The 21,297-nt window shown below is 32.4% G+C and overlaps 1 protein-coding gene across 8 annotated transcripts in view; it reads right to left on the reverse strand.

Moving 5' to 3' along the window:
* LOC142348803 (gamma-aminobutyric acid type B receptor subunit 2-like) overlaps window positions 1-21,297 on the reverse strand; it is a 168,202-nt gene that overhangs the window by 43,682 nt on the left and 103,223 nt on the right. The window lies entirely within an intron of this gene.

Genomic DNA, 21,297 nt, shown 5'->3' on the forward strand with positions numbered 1-21,297 from the left:
TCATCATCGTAACCTAGAAGCAATCTTAAGACCCACCTTATCCTAACTATTATTGAAAAACTGTGAAATAGATTTTTATCTACAGTTATTTTGTTTTTAATCAACCACTTGCTTTTTTTAAGTAAGTTTTGCATTGAGAAACCCTTTGAAATTGGTGAAATATTACATTGTCCCCTTATATTTATTAGTTTTTGCTTAAGTACCTTATAGGCATTAACTCAATGAAGCTAAATAGATCCTATGTTTTACTCTTTCTTCGTAAATGCTTTCAAACTTTTTTTCGATGAAAAATTAGCCGCACGATACGTTTGACAACTTTGTCTATTTCCCTAACTTTTGTGATTGCTGTTGACCCGTATATCAAGACTCTGTATTGTACTATTTGTTGTATGTATGTTCTAAATGCTTTCATTATCTGTGTTTCTCTCAAAACACTTCTTAGTTTATAAAAGATAGAACAATTCGACAAAAGTTTTGTGCCCACAAACTTTGAGTGCTTTGAAAAACGTAGTTCATTATCCATCGTGATGCCCAGGTATTTGAAACTTTGTTTTTCCTCATTTTAAGTGTTTTTATGAATGTTCTGGACACAGCATTCCTTTAATTTTTTTAAACAAAAAGCATACTTTTTGTTTATTCCTTGTTCAACGTTAGTTTTTTTATGAGCCAATCTTTGACATTATCTAGTGCTTTTTTGTGATCGTCATCAATTTTCGATGCAGAATTTCTGCTATTCACAACAGTGTCATCGGCGCATAAAATTACATTTAATTTTTTCTGGGACAAGCTTAAGTCTTTCATGCAGATAATAAGCAAAAGAGGGCCAACAATTGAACCCCGTGGCACGCCTAATTTTATAAGCTTCAGTTTGGACTTTTTATCTTCAATTAAGGTATATTGCATTCGTTTGGAAAAATATGATTGTAAAATGTTGTATACTGGACCACATAGACCATATCTGTAACACTTTTGCAGTAGAATGTTGTGATCGACATTATCAAAAGCTTTCTTTAAGTCTAGAAAGGTGCATTTGGCTTTTTCGCTGTTGTTGTGGAGATTTGATCTTATTTCCTTTATTACGGTTGCAATAGCATCAACTGTGCGCTTCCCGTGCCTGAAGCCAAATTGTGAATCAGAGAGAATTTCAAAAACGTCTAGGTGGTTTTGAATTCGATTAAATATAATCCGCTCAAAGATTTTCTCTATAATTGGTAGCAACGAATTGGGCCTAAAAATTGATGGGTCATCTTTATTTCCATTTTTGCAGAACGGTATAATTTTTGCAATTTTCAGACTCTCTGGGTATTGTCCAAGTTCAATTCATCTGTTAAAAAATAGTTGCAATGGAGCTGTTAAACAGTCAGAAACTTTTTTAATGAGAAAATAATTCAAGTCATAGCAATCAAGGCTAATTTTGTTTTTACAGTTGTTGATAGCGTACTTTACGTCTTTTTCAGATATCGATTTTAGAAACATACTTTGACTCTGCTTTTCTATCGTGACGGCACTTCTTCGTAAAAATTCTGCATTTATTTTTTCCCAATGTTTGAAAAGAACTCGTTAAATTCTTCTACTTTATTTTGCGAGCAAAAAAACTTTAGAGGACTCTGAATTGCCGGCTAAAGAACTATAAAGCTGAAAAAATATTTTTCTGTTTTTTTTACCGAATCGGTTTCATGTAGATTTTCATAAAAAAGATTGTTTTTTTTAGATCTGATGAGCGATTAAGATTTTTACAAGTTTTTAGAAAATTTTCGTTAATTTGTGAACTTCCAGTTGCATCTGCCAGTTTCTTAAGACTACGTTTTTTCGTCGCTATGTTGTTAACCTCCTTGTCAATCCAATTTTTTTTCTTTTTTCGTGTACAATAGTTTTCAGGGAGGTGACTGTTTAATGTTTCAGTGAGCATTTTGTGAAATTTGTGAAAGGCGTTGTCTATTGGTAAGACTTCTAAACTACTTCTGTGGAACTCAAATTTATACCTGAGATCTTTTTCGAGTCTTTCTCGTGTAATTGGACTATCCAGATTTTGCCAATTGCGATTTTTTAGAGCTTTAAGATACTTTTTAGAGCTTTAAGGTGATTTGATACCCTCGTTGGCTCATTATTGTTTGATATACTGAGACCGTTTCCGGCTAAAAGGCTTTTTAAACTTTAGGCTTTTTTGCTCTTTAATAAAAAATTAACATTAAAGTCCCCACAAAGTACGTGTTTTAGTAACCGAATATCAACTCAATTTGACAAAATGAAGCTAAGGAAACTACGTTTATTAACCGCATTATACTTTCCATAGCACCAAAGATCTGCACAGAAAATTGACTGCGCAAAGATAAACGGTTTTAACGAAATGAATTTTCTGTAAAGTTCGTTGTGCTCATATTGACATGTGTACCTCAGCAACAAAAAATCAGATCCTGTAAATAATCGAAATCGTTAAGATCTGATCCAATGATTTGTTAAACTCAGACAAAGTGGATTGGGATTGGTGCCAGCTATGCTTCGAACAGGAAAATTTCCAACCCACCCCCACACTTCTAGTCAAAGAAAACTTAACTGATGAATAATTACAATAATGTCGCTCTCAATACTATTTCTGGACAATGAAGACAATTAGCTGTTTGCATCTGACCTTATTACCGCTAACAAGAACAATTAAAAACTAATTACTCAAATAAATACTAATTGAATTCGGATAATAAGGTTTTAGACGAGTTCAATTTTCAAATTCGATGACAAGGGTACCCCAAAAATAGCAAATGCACATTAACGGCGCTTTTCATACACTTTGTTTTAATGAATTTTTAAGCAAACAAGGAAGCTCGGTAATATGCGATCGAACATAAGGTTCCGACCTCACTCATACACAATTTTGGCATAGTTGTCTACCAAATGAGGAACAGATAGAAACCACCAAAAATTCAAGTATTTTCAAAAAAATGCATATGAACGAAAAAACATATGAACGAAAAGATAGCCTCCAAAGTAAATAACTCAGTGGAGCAAAAAAATGATGCGTTAGATTGATGAGATATGTCATATTAAGAAAGCGAGTCAAGACGAATAGCAAAATCAAACAACAACAAACATTAATTACTTCAAAAAATTTATGTCCGTCAAAATCGCGTCAGATAAAACTTTAACTGAACAAAGCAACTTTTAATTCGAAAAAAAGATATGGGACCAGTCCATAGTAAGGCTTGGTAACAATTAGACAATAAAGAACAAAAACAGTAAATATAAAAAATTCGCTTATTTTTTTTATAAAAACAATTAATTTCAAAGTAATGAAAACCATAAGAAATCAATTAAAAATCCCATAATTCTATGATTACAAGTGATTCTAAAGATGGAAAATAGGCACTATCGGTATGCAATTTTTATGCGGTAACAGAAAGAACAACAAATAGACAACAAAAAATACGTTAAATTTTGCCAGAAAAAACTTTTGAAGCCGTAGAGCCGTATTTTGGCCCTCGAAATGAGTTTCATTGCACCTTCTTCGAAAACCAATAACATATTATGTGATCTCCTTTGAATGAAACCAGGTAAGTAGGCAGAAAAAGGCAAATTTAAATAATACTTGTTTTTCTTTTCGAATTTTTTTTCTTAAGACATTAAAGCGATTAATTGCGATATGGAATAAATAAATAGGTTTAATTATACTTCCAAAGGAAAACCATGAGGCCCGCAATTATCCATAATATATCTTACGTCTACAAAAAGAACGTAAGATATGACAAGCGTCAAAAATTAATTTATTTTTTTTGTGAACGCGTGTCGAAGGCAGTAAAGTAATAACGAAGTCTTTAAAAACATTAGATAGCGTGACAAAAATCCCTTTGACACTTTCCCTTGACAACAATATTGTCATGTTTGGCTGGTAATTAACGAGACTAGGTAATAAACAGACAACAAAAGGAACAAAATTACGGAAATAAGTGTTTTTTATATTTTGGAGAACAATTATTTTGAACGTCATGAGAGCCAACAGTTATCTAGTAATATCAGAAAATCGGCCCATCTATTCTTCCATGAAAAGCCAATGAAACCTAATCCTTTCACAGGAAATTTCTTACGACTAAAAAACAGTTTAAAGACGACAGTTATGGAAAAAATTAAAAACTTCAAAGAAACTCTTCAAGAAAGCAAGAAAGTATTGTTGAAAACGTTAAAACCAGAATCTATATCCTTTAATATTATTGACTTTGTTTCATTTTGAACGCCAATAATTTGATATATGAACTCTCAATAAAGTCATTTTATAACAAAACCAGACAACGTGAAAAATGGTCAAGTACGTGAAAATAAAAAAATCGAGAAAACTACTAGTATCAAAGCCAGAAAACCATACCTGAAGGTGTAAAACCGCAATAAAGATTGAACTTGAACTCAATAGAAAGAAGAAGCATGCTTTCATTGAGGACAATAAGCTAAAAGTTGGCCAAATTAAGAGGAAAATGAAGGCAGAGTTCAATAACCAATTGTTTATTTGATTTTCAAACATTTTTAAAAATTAAAGTGACCAAAAGCTTTCACGTAAAAATATAGAGACAAAATTTTGGAGCTAATTTGAAAGCTAGGGAGCGTTTATTTGAAATGTTCTGTTATTTATTTAGTATGTAAAAATGATAAGAGTTTTTTCAAAAAAAGACGGACTGAATACAATAGTGTTGGTTATATATATAGATATTTTTTCAGTTGAAAAATCAGAAACAAATGCTGCGTTTTTGATAATCATCAAGTAAAATTTGCAAAAACGGCAATATTTTAATTACGGAACACTCACAACGGAAGTTGAAGTAGAATTAGCTCCTTTTTCGGTCTACGAAGATTGTGTTTGTGGTGTTCGGGCGTGTAATTCCTGCAAATTTAACAAAAGTGAACTAAAAAAATTAATTTTGTGCTGTATTTGATGAAAAAGTCTGAATTTTGAAAAATTTAACCAGAGTTTTTGCCAAAAAAATTAAACAAGAATATCTTACAATATTTTTTGTCTTTAACAAAACAATCAACAACTCTTTTTTAAAAGTTTAACAAAATTCATCACAATTAGCTAAAATTTAGTAAAAAATTCCGGAAAATATGAATAAAATCCAGAAAATATGAATAAAAGGAACAAAATTACGAAAATATAAAGTGTTTTTTTTATTTTGGAGAACAATTTTTTTGAAAGTCATGAAAGCCATCAGTATCTAGTAATATTAGAATAGCGGCCCATCTATTCTTCCATGAAAAGCCAATGAAACCGTATCATTTTACAGGAAATTTCTCACGACTAAAAAGACAGTGTAAAAACGACATATATGGACAAAATTAAAAACTTCAGTTAATTTCTTCAAGAAAGTATTGTCGAAGCCGTTAAAATAAGAATCTATATCCTTTAACATTATTGACATCGTTTCATTTTGAACGCCAATAATGTAAAATATGAACTCTCAATAAAGTGTTATTATAACAAAACTAGACAACGTGAAAAATGGGCAAATAGGTGAAAATAAAAAAAAGGTGAAATCTACTAGTATCAAAGCCAGAAAACCATAACTGAAGGTGTAAAACCGCAATAAAGATTGAAACTGAATTCAGAATTCAATAGAAAGGAAAAGCATGCTTTCATTGAGGACAATAAGCTAAAAGTTGACCAAATTAAGAAAAAATTGGAGGCAAAGTTTAGCATTTAAAACGACCATAAGCTTTCAAGTAATAATATAGAGACAAAATTTTGGAGCTAATTTGGAAGCTAGGGAGCGTTGATTTGAAATGTTCTGTTACTTAATTAATATGTAAAAAAGATAGAATTTTTAAAATAAAAAAGACGGACTGATTACAATAGTGAATTGTTATATATATGGATATTTCTTCAGTTAAAAAATCAGAAATAAATGCTGCTTTTTGAAATTCAGCGAGTAAAATTTGCATAAAACGGCAATATTTTAATTACGGAACACTCGCAGTGGAAGTTGAAGTAGAATTAGCCCCTTTTTGGGCCTAAGAAGACTGTGTTTGTGGTGTTCGGGAGTGTAATTCTTGCAAATTTAACGTAAATGAACTAAAGAAACTAATTTTGTGCTGTATTTGATGAAAAAGTCTGAATTTTGAAATATTTAGCCAGAGTTTTTGCCAAAAAAATTAAACAGAAATACCTTACAATATTTTTTGTCTTTAACAAAACAATCAACAACACTTTCTTAAAAGTTTAACAAAATTTAGCAAAATTAGCAAAAATTTAATAAAAAATTCCGGAAAATATGAAAACGGAATTCACTCTATTTTCTCAAAAATTTAAACTCTCTGTAAAAACGAAAATCAAACAATTTTTTAATTCCATATTCTACGCTGGAAAAGCTTTCTAATGATACCAATCTCAACTCTTTACGATGAATATATCGATCGGCCTAAATTGTCTGAACAAAAAAAAACCATTTGAGTATATAGTTCCTCTCCCCCGCCCTCAAGAGGGGTCGGAACAAATATAAATATATCATATATATATATATATATATATATATATATATATATATATATATATATATATATATATGATATATCATTGGAGATCGATTTTCTGAAAAATCGGAAAGACCGATATGAAAATATTAAAAATATTGAAAATTGATTCCCAGACATTAATACCCAGACTTTCCATTATCATATTTTTTTGTCGAACGTTTTGTTCGACTATTGAATTGATAATGATATTCTTACAAGGTTAAGATATCAAAAAGTTATTAATTCAAAACACTTATAAAACCTAAATTGTTCTCTTTTCAAAGATCATATTTGTTTTGAATTAACACTTTTAACTTTTGTCTTTGTTTGAATTTACAGTGTACACCTCAATGAATCTAGTGATAAGTGGATTCGATAAATTTTGCATTACTCTAGAAAAATTTTGATATTTGATTAAAATTTTGGCGATAAAAAGTCTGACGACCAATTGAATTAAAAGAATGAAATTGGACTGAGGAAACTTTTTGTCAACACGATCTATTTTTTATGTATTTTGCTTTGCTTTGTGCTTTGTCTTTTTTTCTTCATGTCTTTCGGAGAACTGTACAATTCCGGTTTTTTAATCTGTGTTATATCATAACCCCATTTGGACTATTGTACTAACTTCGTTACTCCCAGTTCAAAACCAGGAATGAAAAATGAAGCCACAGATTATATAAATCAAAATCTCCTTAGTTAGCTCTATTGGATTTTTAAAGTCCTTAGTTAGCTCTATTGGATTTTTGGACGGCCGAGAAAATGTTTTAGCTCGGCCTTCCGCTAAATTCAGCGAGTTAATCCAAAAAAATGGAGTGAATTCAAGTTTTAGCAAACCAGCTGGTTCAAATTTTGCACAAAAATTAGATATAGTGTGCATAGAAAACTCTTGCAAGATTTTACGTTCTTTGACAACTAGGTTAGAAATTTGTAGAGCAAGCTTCAGCATGAATTCATCCAATGAATTCTAGTTAATTACAATCCAGTTAACTCAAAATCTATTCGCATGCAGCTTTTTTAGGCGCAATATTATACCTAAAATGTCGTGGCTCCAGTTTGCATCCGCATTTTTGACATTCAATTTGAATTAAAGCAGATCGGTTGTTATTTTGTTCAATTAAGAAAAACCAAAATTGTAGCATAAAAGGTACTGAAACATGATCAGCCCTTTAGAAATAGGTTAGCATCATATTTCTCCTCAAAAATGCTTGTAAACGCGGGCAGAACGTATCGGGCAGTAAAAGGGGTGAATGAGTGAGTGTAAGAAAAACTGGGAAATTGTACGTTTGGGATGGGGAGGGGGTCAGGGGAGGGGTAGGCGTTAGGTGAGTTGGGGTTGGTTTGCCTTAGGGTGCTGTCATTTGCACTCTCCCAGCCCAATTATAGAGAAGTGATTGAACAGACTATCAAATTATGGCCACTTCTTGTATTTATTCACTTTCTACATACATAGCTACTCAGTTTCTGTCTACAGCATTGGTTCTATACCATCACTACTTCAAGTACGAAAGGTACAAGGGCTGTATTAAAAGTGTGCCCTTGTAATAGAGTGAATGCTAATAGGCGTAAAAGACATCAATTTGAATTCACAGACACCGCCCATACATGTCAAGCGGCAGTCTTTTTGTCCATATATAAGTCATCAGTTATGGCCCTGAATCCACTATGACCATACGTGCATGCAATTAATAGCAGTGATAGAGGATAAAACACATCCGCACTAATTGATTTTCACGCATTTTAATAGCTGGTTTTGTAGACAATAACGTCAAAACACATTCTATGTACTGTAGAGAGATTTTGATCACCATGCGACCATCGGCCTCCACCCAGACAATAAACTTCCAGTCATATCTCTCTCCTCGCCCCTGGTGAGCCTGCAAATAATGGGGGAACGTAGGCCGATCTAGACCAAAGCACGGAGGTCTAGATATTTCCATTAAATATCAACTTCTTGCACTTGAAATATTAGTCCTCTTAACGGATTTTGCGGTGACGGAGGATATTAAAGATTTACTTAAATTGGCTTGAAGAGGGACGTGGTACATCGGAAAGCACACAAAAGATTGCTGGTCCTAAAACCTTTCATAATCACAGCTCAAAAATTAGGAAAAGTTTATACAAAATAGGAATCAGCATTAAATTTCGACAGATGCCAATATTTGCGGTCTATTGTCGAAAAAAATGAAAATTACCTTAATGAACGCTCAACCGCAGAATAAATCGACAAATTCTGTAGGAATATAACAAAGATGAGGAAAAAACCAGGAGGTTAGTGACAAAGCAATTCAGCGCTGAATCAGACTAAAGACATTCTGTTTTTCCGGATGACCAGTACTCTGTTCATGTCACCACTTACACTAGCTAGTCTTTATTTTCGCGTTAAATTAATTGGATGAAAAAATTTAATATGTCCAGACATATGTCCAGACTAACTACAGCCTTCAAGATTTGCTTCATATGCTTCATATTCGAACTTCCGCGTGGGTACCTTTAACATTTAATTTGCGTACCATGATGTAACTACTGAGCTAAGTCGGTTTCTGTAATTACTTGCAAGCCAATTTAAGTATAAATAGCTTTTAAACAACAATAGTCATAACCAAGCTACAAAAGTATGACTTTGCAGAAAGAATTTAGCATGAACGAGTTCATTGACCTCAATATTATCATAATGAAGATAAAATGCGCATACAAAATTAAAAAAACTCTTGATATGAAATGTTTCAGCACTGAATTCCGTTTTTACCATTGATTTAAACTGGTTCACCGCTGAAATGCTCTGAGACTCATATCCGCTAGTTTCCCTACAGGAAAAATACGGGCAAGCAAAATATTAAAACAATTAAAAAACAATTCACAAATTTTCAAAAATTTCTCCAACGTCGGCATACAGATAAAAACTACTTTGTTTAACTAGCCTGATATTAATTAGAAGCATCACAAAATAAAAATTCTTGCAACATTTTTTTGCGGGCAGTGATTTGTTTAATAATATAAACATATTGTGAATGCGTTATGAAAAATCGTTTCAACGCCATTTGTCGGCACAAAAAAGATGCAGAAAATTGTAATCGTTGCAATGATGTTACCTCACAATTTTGTGAATTTACTCATGTAAAACAGTGGTCTTATCTAAAGACATTCTATGGGAATGTTATAGCTAGTAGCATTCATGAGCAAATAAAACAGATCATATAAGATTATTTGCAAAGAATGGAAATAATAACTTGTAACAAGATATTACAAAGTTACTTGGAAAACAAGCATGCATGGGGTCAGAAAATAACTGGCAGTAATTATTTTTTGTAAGTTCACTTAAAAGAAGGTTCACTTGCTCGTGATGAATTTAGAGATGTCTGTCTAGAGAATTAACATCTGAACAATTAGAATAGAAAATTCAAATCCAAGTAAAATTTTGTTTCAACATCGCCAAAAAAGTTACATTTTGTAACAATCTGACTTTTTATTTTTACGTAACTAACTGGTTGTTCCAAAGGTCGTAAGATAGTATTGTTCTAAGTGGAGAGTGAGTGTGCTGTCTAAAATTCTCCTTAACAGCCTGATATGTTGCCTACTTAAATGTTCATCTGTAGTTTCACTGTACAGTCCACTTTGAGCCTATTAATAATCGATGAGAGATGATTCGCAGCTTCTTAACCCCCGGTTCTGCCGAGTTATCAAATATCTTTTGACGAAGTCAATTCACCCAAGCGAGATAAGGAAGATTCTAGAACAAAAACGGTCAAGCAAATGTTTTACATTAAAAAACAAAGATGACTACAACAGTTGCTTAACAAAATGGCTGAGAGCAATTGTTATGCCAATAGACGTCTTACTTTGAGAAGCAAGCAGTAGATTCCTGCTGTCAAATTTATCCAAAAACTTCCGACTCTTTCTCTCAGTTCCCAATAAAATCACAAAAAGTAAATGTGAACTTTATTAAAAATTAGGATTTAGATTTGCTTAGATTTTTCACATTGATCTCGTATAACGATGCTCTTTTTTCATTAAATCTAGTTATAATTTTTTAATTTCTTGTTTGTGAACATGATAATTTTTACATTGGTAATCAGTCTTTGAATTTAATGCAAAAACACTTTAAGTGACGATTGTTACGTAATCATTCATCTAGTTTTAACTTTGACTAGGCCAGCAAGAGAACCACAACATTAGTTTACTTTTTAATTCATTTTCATTACGTGTCGCGTAGGTAATAAAAGTGTCCAGCACAAAAACTGCCTCAAGACTTGAAAGTTAAACTCTCTCTTTTATGGGTTTGAACATGTTTATACAACTCTTTTAGAAACTGTTTCGACAACAGTGAGGGTAGGTTTTCATGTTTACTCGCTCGTAACATTATTTGGGCTATTATTACAAGACCTCGCCTTTGATTTAAGAAGTAAACTGTAATCAATCTGTGTATATTGCAAGGTTGTTTATCAAAATTAGCAAGGACCAAGGCTTGCTTTGATAGTTAGATAAATTTGTGGTATTAACTAGTAACTTATTCCCAGATAAAACATGGAAAATTAGGAGTTAAAATACCTGAGTGTTGCATTCGTTCATTCTTTCTATGTTAATCAGCTAAAAATTCACGATGTCGCTTTCTAGTTCAGACTTTAAAAGAGGTCCGCGTGGAATAAAAAAGACTGTTTTAAATTCCACTCACAGCTTCGAAATCTTTTTTAACTTTGAGTACGATCATTATGCTTATACAAGTATGTAAGTGCACTATATTTGCGTTCACTTTAAAATTTAGCCAAAAATTATAGAGAAATTTTGGTACTACAGCTTCTGGTGTTCAGATTTTCCCCATTTCCCTACTTTTAAGTTACTCCGCGTTTTCTCAGAGGTGATTAGTTATTTTGGTCACGCGCGTTTTTGATGTACGCTGGCGTCAAAACACGTGTAGATATGGGGTGAAAGGATTGACGTAAAAATATTATGTACTTTTTATGTCCGTCACTGGGCTACCAAACAGCAACGCAGCAAGACCTCATTACTCCAAAAAAGTAACTACTATCACTAATAATAAATTTCTATGTTGTCAATTCCAATCTTAGTACGATTTGTGACCTCAGACCCATTTTAGACCAAGTAAAAAGTTGAAATGATCCAAAATGGTCCAAAGAATGAAATGTTTCAACTATTCACATAAGAAGAGGCGGCAACAACGCTCAAATCAAATATAGCGCGTTGATCATTGTTGCGAAATGTTCATGCAAACATAAATGTTATTGTTGCTAAAAATATAAAATAGACGCCTTTCCAGAAATACGTTTAATTGTGAGTTTGTTTTAAGTCGTATAAACAACACTGTGTTCCGAAATCATTGTTGTTCCGACCCTCTTGAGGGGGGAGGAACTATATACTCAACTGGGTTTTTTTTTTTGTTCAGTGAATTTTCGCCGCTCGATATATTCATCGTAGAGAGTTGAGACTGGTATCATTAGAAAGCTCGTTCAGCGTAGAATATGGAATTAAAAAGATTTTTTTAATTTTCGTTTTCTACAGGGAGTTATCGAGGCTTAAACTTCTGAGAAAAGAAGAGTGAATTCACGTTGTTTTTATTCACATTTTCCGGAATTTTTGCCTAAATTTTCGTCAATTTTGCTAAAATTTGTTATAATTTTTAAGAATAGTGTCGTTGATTTCATTTTTGAAGACGAACAAGCATTTTTGATTGTTTTGATTTAATTTTTTGGTCAAAAAATCTGGATAAACATTTCAAAATTTAGCCTTTTTCATCAACAACAGCACGAAATAAGCTACTTTAGTCCACTTTGATTAAATTTGCCTACAGTACACCCCCAAACAACACTCATACAATCTTTGTAGACTCAGAGGGGGGCTATTTCTACTTCAGAGTCCGCAGAGAGTGCCTTGTAGTTAAAACTTTGCCGTTTTTTGCTAACTTTACTCGTTGATTATCAAAAATGCAAAATTTATTTTGAGTTTCAACTCAGAAATTATCTATATCTACAACATTTGAAAAATCAATTGTTCTTAACGGACAATAAGTATTAACAGGGGTAGTTTTGGGCCATTCTTGGACTGTTACAATCCAAAAAAAAAATCGGGTTGTAATCAGTCGGTCTTTTTTTTTTAAAAAAAGACTTTTTTTAATAATAAAGAACAGAACATATCAAATCAAAGCTCAGGAGTGATAGGTCCAACCAATTCGCTTGCGAAACAGCTCCAGGCTAATTCATTTAGTTTTTTAATTGAAAGTTTATGGTGGTTTTTTTTAAAAATAATTGACTTTTCAATAAATAATGGCTTAATTAACTTTTCCTCTATTTTTTTCTTAATTTGTTCAACTTCCAGCTTAGTGTCAGCAAAAAAAGACTGCTTCTTCTTTCTACTGAGTTAACATTTATTCTCGGTTGCAGTTTTAAGCCTGAAATTATTGTTTTCTGGCTTTGATACTACAAGATTTTAGATTTTTGTTTGTTTTGATATTTGCCAGTTTTTCATGTTTTCTAATTTTGTCACATTATCACATTATTGACAGTTCTCATGTCACCTTATTAGCATTCAAATTAAAACACAATTGAACATATTAAAATCTTGAAAGATATAAATCATCGTTTTAATGGCCTCGACGCCTATTTCTTGAAGAAATCAATTGAATTTTTTAATTTTGTCTTAACTGTCATTTATACTTTGTCGTTTCGGTCGTATGAAATTTCCTGTTTAGTGATAGCTTTCATTGGCTTTTCGTGGAAGAATAGAAAAACCGATATTCTGATATTAGCAGATAGCTGATGGCTTTTATGACTTTCAAACCCATCGTTTTCCAAAATTAAAAAATAATTTTTTAACTTCGCAATTTTGTTCTTTTTATGTTTCTTTTTGTTACCTAATCTCGTTAGTTGATTACAGGTCAAATATGACATTATGGGTGTCAAGGGAATAAAAGGGATTAGTGTCCAAAAATCTTTTTTTTAAAGATTTTGTTATGACCTTACTGGCTTCGACACCGCTTTTTCACAAAAAAAAATTAAATTAATTTGATTTTTGTCATATTTGACGTTCTTTTTGTAGATGCAAGAAATATTCTGGATAATTACAGGTCTCGAGGGTTTCTTTTTCATGAAAAAACGACGATATTTAAATAGTTCTTTTTGTAATTAATGCCTTTCATGACATTGAATGTAATTTTGTTTCGAAAAAAAATTAAAAGTATTACATACTTTAGCACTCCGCTTTTTTGTCTACTTGTTACCTAGTCTTACTAATGAATGGCCACGTACTACATTATAACTGTTTGAAGAAGGCGCAATCAAATATATTTTGAGTGCCAAAATTTGGCTTGACGGTTTTGACAGCGTTTTCTGGCAAGTTTCAATTTAAATTTTGTTTGTTCTTTGTTGTTCTTTTTAGCCGCTCTAAAAAATGAATAAGGTCAGGTCCTAATGCCCTTCTATAGAAGCAGTGGTAATCGCAATTTTGTGGTAATATTAATTTATTCCTAATGGTATTTATTACTTTGAAGTTAATTGTTTCAAAAAAAAAAGTTAATTTTTTTTACTTTTCTGTTTTTGTTCTTTCTTGTATAATTATTACCCAACCTTTCTATGGACTGGTCGCATATGTTTTGTGGTGATTTTTAAGTTATTTTTGTTTAGTTTCAGGTTTATCTGACGGTATGTTGACTTTGTTATTAAATTTAGTTTTTAAGAGGGACATAAATTTTTTGATATAATTAATGTTTGTTGTTGTTGTTGTTTGATTTTGCTGTTCGTTTTGACTCGCTCTCTTAATATTGACATATTACAGCAATCTAATGCATCAATTTTTACTCCACTGAGTTATTTGTTTTGGAGGTTATCTTATCGTTCATACGGAATTTTTTGAAAAAGACTTGGGCTTTTTTGGGATTCGCAAAAAATAATTTTTGGGTTTTTCTATCTGTTCCTCATTTGGTCGCCCATCCACAAAATTGTGGATGGGCGGGGTCGGAACCTTATGTGCCATTGCACATTACCGAGCCGCCTTGTTGAATCTGTTCTCAAAAGCAACAGTTGCTATTAGATCTTGCAGATTACTTACAATTGACGTTATTTTAGATAGATCTTTAGATATCTTTAAGATTTTTAGATATGTTATAGATCTTGCGAGTGACACTCTTAAAAATTAAAAGAAGGTCACCTTTAAGGGCAGGATCAAATATTTCAAGCGCAAACTTTTCTGATTCAGATTTTCTGGCCTCCAGGAGTTCATCGACCTAGACGTCAAAATTTATGCAGTGGTAAGACGCAAGGATAAGGTCAAATCTTATGTAAGGGGAGACGGGGGAGAGGAGGGGGTTGAGGTGGGTTCAACTTTGAAGTGACTGAATTCGAAAGAACTTGAACAGAATTCTTTTTCGGCGCGGAAGTTGATTATAAGCATCAGACTGAATTTAAACATATTGGCATCGACAGGCACATAATTTGTGCTAGAACAAAATTGCTTTCCTTGCCATTTAGACTACAATTCCCGTGTTAAGTCTCAAGCAAAGGGCTGTTAATCAGTTGAGTAATTTTGGGAATAGTGGGAAAGAATAACAGACCACAGTGCACATTGAGCAACGCAATTCCTAGTAATCCCGTGGAATTAGAGTCATTCCCTGCGTAAATTAAGATAGTAATACTTTGTGTGGCATGATTTGCATCAATCTGTGGGGATTGGGTTCTAAATCTGGGCCAATTTAGTTCAAAGTTGGAGCCACAACTTGAAATGAGTTGAGGGAACATTTGATAATCCACTAGAGTACTAACCTCCTTTATTCTCAGATGCAAATTTGTAAACAGGGCTTATCCATACACAGCTTCATAAACTGTTCTCTATTAACAAATGATCAAATTAGCCGACATATTATTGCCAAAATTTTTGACCAATTTCTGGTTGAAACTAGTGAAATTTAAAGGTTCAGTTTTAAGTTTAAGGCGGCTATTTTCGCGCCTCGGGTTTGCAAAAGCAAGCTTCTCTCAGATCATCGATTAATCCACCTTGTGAAAATCTATAACAAAAAACTAATCGAGCTCAATAATAATTTGCCCATAATGTTTTAAACAAACTAATAAAACAGCAATCAATCAAATCTTCCTAAAAATTTTCATTTTCATTTATTAAAGAGCAATTTTTCTGCTATATGGAAAGTTTGCAGTTTTTATGCTAATTGAGGCGTGTCAGGAACTGTAAACGCGTGGAAACATAATTTGATCATGCGTTCACCTTTATTGTAAGGAAAATTGTAGAACTTTTTGATCCGCAAAATTAGAAATCGTAAATTAAAGCGGACATTAATGTCTTGTGAAGCAGAACTAACATGCTGTTATTGCAAACAAATTTAGACCCCACTGTGTTATTGTTTAGAGGCGTGATTTGATTTGTTTGTTACGTAATAATTCTTACGTAGGAGTGGGGTGTAATAGAACACCTGATAAATGGGCAAAGCGGTCAATTGGTAAATGGACAAACATAAACAAGTCTTCTCTTTTGAAGTTTGTTTGAATGGTCACTAAATTCCACTATTTCAAAACAGCTCCGCTTGTGATATTATGTGATTTACAACTTAAGCGACATTTATCACAATTGATCAGATTGTTTGACCGCTAATTGAGCAAGTTGATTAGCTGATTGAGCAAGTTCATTGCTACTAAGTTCAAGATTGATTAGCTAAAGTTAAAACAGGGAAAAGAGATAGATCTTAGGAGTACCCAGTCCTAGGGTCTCGTCAATGGTCAGACACACCCTAGTCGCGACCAAAAGTTTATCTTGTAAGATCTTTCAAAGAAGTTCATCTTGCAAGATCTCGCAAGAAAAATTTTATCTTACAAGATTCTTGCAAATAGACAAGCCACGTTAAATAAAGCTGGAATCCAAAAACCCTAGCGACAACAAAAGCATATTTTATATACAGTTACAGAGTTGACATCTAAGGCAAGTGGATTATCTCATTTTTGAAGCGATAACTAAGTTGGCTCTTTTCTGTTATTGCCCCCCCAGCCTTATATAGCCAGTCTATTTGCACCCCCCAAATATGTTCTTTTTGGTCCTTAGAGATCCTTTATTTTATTCATAATAAATTGCCGGTACCGGTAGACGAATGGATGAATTTTTGTTTCCGGTTGTCAAAAAAAATTAGTATCATAGAGCTATTCCTGCAAAAGAAAGGCGAAAAAATATTAAAAACACGATTATTCTTTGTCTGCTTACATTATAAGCAAAATTTGATTACCGTATACGTCTTAATTTCAAAACTTGGCTGCACAATTGAATTGAAAATGCCGTTTGTATATAATTGTATATGTTAGTGTATGAAATGAAACCAATATGCTATAACATGTATAAGTGGGGGGTGCAAACGGACGTGGGGGGGGGGGCAATAACAGAAAAGAGCCGCTAAGTTTTTTTGAGGCTCTTTTCCGCCAAGACACACTGAAACACAAGAAATTAGAAAATCAAGAAAACAGAAAACCAAGAAATGAAGTATCAAGGCAAATTTTGAAAACTGAAGATTGATGCGCTGTTTTCTCATGCCTTAGATTAATAATTTTCTGATGTTTAATTTCTTTTGCTTCAGTTATTCGATGCCAAAAAATGTGTACATTCATATATTCCTAACGTTAAACGGTAATCTAAATTTTAGCTCAAGAAGACAGTTTTTATGATTGTGAAACTTTTTCTGTGTGGCTTTAACAAAAGCAATACTTTTTGTTCTAGAACAATATTTAATTCTTTTCAATTTTTCTGCTTTATTAATTCCGAATTTAGTGCTAATTTTTTTTTGCTTTTATACATTTTAATTTCAGTGCTACTTAGTTTGAATTTGTACCATAATATTCTACCGACCGTTTTTTAACAAAATTATGATTTCATTAAAACCAAATTTATTCTTTTTCTTGAACTTAATTTTCCTCCATTAAAAACATTGTCAACGGACAAAGTAACTGTCATCGCACAAAACTCCGGACACATATTCATGTCACTCCTTCTACATCAAAATGTAACTTACAAAGAAATTCTGCTTCAATTACACGAAAAATCATTGTTCCGACCCACTTTAGTTTGGGGGGGGGGAACTATATACTCAAAAGTGTTTTTTTGATCAGTCAATTGTTGCCGATCGATATTTTTATCGTAGATGGTTGCATGTGGTATCATTAGAAAGCCCGTCCAGGGTATAAAATAAAACTAGAATGATTTGAATTTCCTTTTTCCCACGTAGTTATCGAAGTTCGAAAATTTGTGAACATCTGACAGATTTTCGTTCTTACTGTTATCATTTCTCATTTTCCGTAGTTTCCCGAAATTTTTGCCAAATTGGCGACAAAATGTGTCAAGATTGGTAACGATAGTGCTGTTTGATGGGTTTACCTCAAAAAACAATTGCGTATTGTCGAAACAATTGATCCAATTTTTTTAAGTTAAAGTTTTTGCTAAATTTTTTAAAATTCAGTCTTTTTTTCATGAAAAGTGGCACGAAATAGGCTTCTTTGACTTGTTTTGTTTACATTTACCGAATCAAAACTCTTAAAAACTGCTGCAACAGTCTTAGTCAACTCTAAAGATAGCTAGTGTTACATTTGGATCTTTTGAGAGTGTTCATGAATTAAATTTTTTGCCGGTTTCTTGATAATTTAACCCGATAATTATGTAAATCATTTAATTTTGTGTATTGATTTTTTGTCAGATTATCCATATCTATATTATATTTATTAGTTATGTATTTCTAGAAAATTAAGGGCATTATGGCTGGGGATTGTCTAGCTTTGAACTAAACGTTGTTTCTGAAAGTCCAGAAAAATTCGATTGTAATTAGTTTTTTTTCTTAAATCGTTTTTGCATTTTTTCTTTTTCTTACGTTAATTACTGGAAAGAACAATTCTCATCCAAGTGTACTAATGAATTGTCCAATCGATTTGCTAGCGATTTTCAAGGAAACCTTTTTAGTGTTTTATTGGATAACTTATCGTCGTTTTCACTATTAAAAATACATATTTCTAAAATAAAAACTGGATTATTGGGCTTTGCAACATTTTAAAAATCTTTTTGGCCGACTTGTAGTATAAAATCAGCTAAAATAAGTCCCATCGTGTTTCTAATGAAATAAAATTTAATATTGAATTCGGTTTTACGTTATAAGTAATGGTTTTCTGTTTCGATACTACGAGTTTTTAAAAAAATTTTGATTTTTGGACATTTCCCGTCATTGAGATTCCTTATCGTTCACATATTCTTGATAACTGTAGATAATAGTGGCGTCCTGTCAATGGAGCTGGGAACTTATGTACTATTTTTGATTAACAGATATAGTTTTTCATGTCTTTGAAGCCAAAACTTTTTCAAAAACGAACAGATGTGTTTTCTAACTTTGTATTTTGCTGTTCTTTTTTTGTCTACTTGTATTTGGTATCAATTAATAAAGGTCACATATCAAATTATTGAAGAAAAGCTCAATTGAACATAGCTAGTGTCTTCAGTGCATTACGGCTTCGATACCGGTTTTTCGAAATGAAATGTTTATTTAGTTTTTGATTTTTGCCTATTTAACGTTGTTTTAGTAGAGGTATGGCATTTTCTGAATAGAGAGAGGACTCAAAGTCTTCAAATTGCGGCATGAGGGAACAGAAACTCTTTTATAGATTTTAATTGATATCTGATGGTTTTCATTATTTGAAATTATTTGTTCTGACGAAAACAAGAACGTTTTTAAACTTTGTCGTTCGTTTTTTTGTTACTTGTTACCAAGTCTCATCAGGGACTGATCCCATCTTTTTTACAGTGAAGTACAAACTAGTTTGCTTATTAAAAGTTTTTTTACACCCTTTTGATTTTGTTATTATGTAGTTTTTTCCAAAGAAATAGACATTGTGTTTTGGATGTAAATGATTGCTGTTATTTGATTTTTTTGCCTTGTTTTGTAGTCATGTTAATGGCATATCCCATCGTGCCACTACAACGACATTGTTTACGTTCTTTAATTGTTGGAGTTTTTTATTCATACACTAATTGTTTTTGAGATAATTAAATTTTAATTTTTTCTATCTTTTCCTCTTTTTAGGAGACAATTGAATTAAAATGTGATGAGCGGGGTCGGCACATTATGTGCGTACGCACATTACCGAACTTCCTTGTTCGTATATGAAACTGGAGCTGGAAATTCCAATTGACATTAGAAAATTGACGACTAAGAAGAAACTGAAAAAAACGAATTGAGAGAAACTAAAATTTTACGAAACCGTTGCCATCGACAACAGAGGTACATAGTTACAAAATTTACTGCGTTAGACTATGATATTGTTTAAGACTAGGCCGAAAACAAATCTTAGATTGTTTATAATCTAAAAAATGATTGTGACTTGTTGCGTTTTGATTTGTAACTTCTTCACCATTAACAACAACCGCATGCTTGTTTGTTCATTTATATATTAACTGTTTCAAATCTCTCTAGAAAAACAAATATCTGAATTAGTCTGCAGCTGTGAAATGCCACTCTCGAATGAGACATGAAATGACGCAACAGATTTGGAAAAAATTTCTTCAAGTTCTCATCCAGATATGAATTTAATCGGTTTCCGCACCAATTTTGCGTTTTCCTGAAGAAATTCACTTCTTCCTGGCTGTCTGGTCAAAATATCAAAAAATATGTAATATCATATTAAAAATGAGAAAAATTAGCAATAATTTTTTCACGCGTCTTATGCAACAGCTAAAATTTTTAGAATTTGTTGAAACCTGATTTCATCATCGCTGATCTGTTTTCTCAATGTGGTTAGTTTTTCTCTTACTTTCTTATGTCCTCAGTTTGGATTCTTTCGGTTTGTACGAATTAAAAACCAGCCCTTGAAACCCTAGCGCAGGTGTTATATTACACTGTAACGGCTGCTCTCCTATCAAAGTCAAGGAAAACTTTACACCGCCCAGTTCGTTTCAGCGGTTTCAAATCTGTCCGGATATTGTGTTTTTGCAGTTAACTTTTGTGAACTGTATTATCCGCTATACTGTAGAATACCGTTGCATTACTTGTTGCTCAATTACTTCTGATAACTAATTGCTCAGCTTTGCTGAATAACAAACTTGTTTCTCTCAGAATAACAAAATAATTCAAATTGAAACAATCAATTTTTGTTGAGTTCTTGGTTAATAACTCAAGTTATAAACCGAATATAGGAATTCCCGTTCGTACAAATTGTAGCCCTATAGCTTGGCTATAACTATGCAAAGTTTCAACCTGCTGCAGTAAGCAGTTGTAAAACAGGATATCTTACCAGTTGCAAATCTGAGAAAAATAATATTTTTCAAAATTCAGAATTAGCAAGTCTCTCTATTGGTTTCAATAACACCAATGTTGAACTAGAGTAGGCTTCGTTAAAGCCAGTAAGAGAAACTGACTCTATGCTTTGCACAAAGTTTCTCTTACTTAGGAACTTCGTTCCTCAGAAAGAAAGTTTTGAGAATATCAAAGTTAATTCTCTGTTCACAAGTCAAAGTAAAGTTAAAACTGTACAATCACTAATATGATCTACAGAAACAAGACACGATAACAAGTAATTTACCGCTCAAGAAAGTGTGCTTCAATACGCACTGTATGTCAGTTTAATAAGACAAATTTCACAAGTTTCAACTGATTTTTGGTAGTTTTTCAAGCTCCTTTTATGCTGCTAGTCACGTGGATTTACATGTCAAATTCAACTGTTGATTGGTTGTAGATAATAATGTCGACAGAATGTGAACACTTTTCCATAACGTCACTTTTTCAGTGTAAATTTGATGTCATGGGAAATTTGTTAACCATGTAGAAGTTTTGTCGACTATTCT

The sequence above is a fragment of the Convolutriloba macropyga genome, chromosome 10, assembly GCF_964194025.1.
Source record: "Convolutriloba macropyga chromosome 10, txConMacr16.3, whole genome shotgun sequence".
Taxonomy (NCBI): Eukaryota; Metazoa; Xenacoelomorpha; order Acoela; family Convolutidae; genus Convolutriloba; species Convolutriloba macropyga.